This window comes from Nannospalax galili, unplaced genomic scaffold, assembly GCF_000622305.1.
Source record: "Nannospalax galili isolate Female #2095 unplaced genomic scaffold, S.galili_v1.0 scaffold1593, whole genome shotgun sequence".
NCBI classification, from domain to species: Eukaryota; Metazoa; Chordata; class Mammalia; order Rodentia; family Spalacidae; genus Nannospalax; species Nannospalax galili.
In genome coordinates this window covers 370,536-372,381 of record NW_008332091.1, presented here as the reverse complement: position 1 = coordinate 372,381, position 1,846 = coordinate 370,536, and positions in this window count along the sequence as shown.

The window sequence follows — 1,846 nt, the reverse complement described above, 5'->3', positions numbered from 1 at the left end:
CTGACTTTGTTCAGGCATGAATTACAGTGTTGTTGGTTATGAGTTCAATGTTAATGAAACAGCATTTATTAAATAGGATATCATTAAGCAGAAACACACATAAAACAAGATTCCATATTAATCTGCCAACAAAAAGTAACCGAGAAATGCAGGCTTGGAATAGAGCTTAGCTGTTGGATCTTGCCTAGCATGCGTAAAACCCTGGGTTCAGTTCCAGCAGCACATAAACCAGGCCTGGTAGAGTATACATGTAATCTCAGAACTTGGGAGGGGAAGGCAGGAGGTGCAGAGAAATTCAAGGTTATCCTCATCTACCTAGTGAGTTTGAGAACAGCCTGGTCTACATGAGACTCTGCCTCAGAAAAGAAAATGGTTGCCAGAAATTCAGAGTATCCCAGAAGCAGTATTTGCTGTCACTCTCCAAGGAGGCTTCACAGAATAGAACTGCAGTGATGAGAATCAACTGTGGACCACAGATTCTCTATACAGGCCACATTGTGTTCCCCAACTAAGCTGATTGCTGTACTTGTGCCCGTGATGATGTTTCACTTTCCACAGTGTCTTTTCCTCTGTCTTCTGTAGGTGAAGGGTCAGCCTCACTTATGGTAAGTCCCACTGATTTATGATGCAGAACCGTCTGCTGTCCTTTTCTTCCCCTGAGGAACGACTCTGTTTTTTTTTTTTTTCTTTGATTTTTTTTATGGGGCTTTTGGCTACTCTAACATACCCCCCCTCTGAATGGGTAACCTTAAAGTCTTTTCAGGATTAGATAAAAGCTCCCAAATATTTTTGACATTTTTGGCCTTTGGAACAGAGTATGTTGCTAAGAGGCCCAAGGACATTGTGAGTTTTAGCCAAGAAACTGGCTATTTTCTTTGGGGTCTTTTTTACCCTAACTGCCTAGTCAATTCCTACCTCCTATTCTTATCATACCATCCTCTGAAGAGGTTACCCAGATTGCCAATAGGGAATCAGGACACAGACCGCTCTGGCTTCGTCCATGTTGAACAGGGACGCACGGTGAAGCAATTGGAATACCCCTTCAGTGGGTGTATCTAAGACTCCCAAATTGTATAATTCTTATCTCTGGGGGAAAAGAAAGTCCTTGACTCGTGAGTAGGAGATGTGAAGGAGAAGTAAAGGCAAGAGTAATTAGCATTACAAGTTCTAGACAGGGAAGTAGAAAAAAGTCAGAATAGGGAAATTTTCAAATGTTCATATGAGTCCATTGGAATTTCTTGACAAGGGCTTCTGAAAGCATCCCTCTATTGGGTTCCCCCTCGTTTTCCTTCTGTCTTCCAAAGCTGGACTCAGGATTTGCTTTCAGGTATTTTGATAGCTTTTGGAGTGGTTAGAATCAGTGTCAGTTCCCTCTCAAAGGCTTCGAGATAACTGAGGCATTGCTGAGGTGTATGAATGACCTGAGGGTATTAACACTGGAAAGCCTTTACCCAGCATGGGTCAAGCCTTCTCTTTCTAACCTTCCCCAGACTGTATACTTTAGCCCTCCCCAAATCCAGGAGGCCATGTGTGATTAGGGCCAAATTACATACAGTTGGCTGGGAAGAGTGGCTGGATACTCTGGTGAGGGTCCAATGACCCTGCTTGGCCCTCCTTTAATGCATGAGCACAACTGTCAACAAGCCCGATTCTGATGATGTTTAGCCATCAGGCTCAGCTGAAGTCATGATGATGGTAGTTATTTCATGCAGAAGGGACTGCTGTACAGCATCATCTTTTTTTTTCTGAGTTTTATATTTTATTCAGTCTTTGAAGATTTCATATATGCATGCAAAGTATCTTGATCATATTTACTCATCACTCCTCCTTCCAGCTCTCTCGAAGA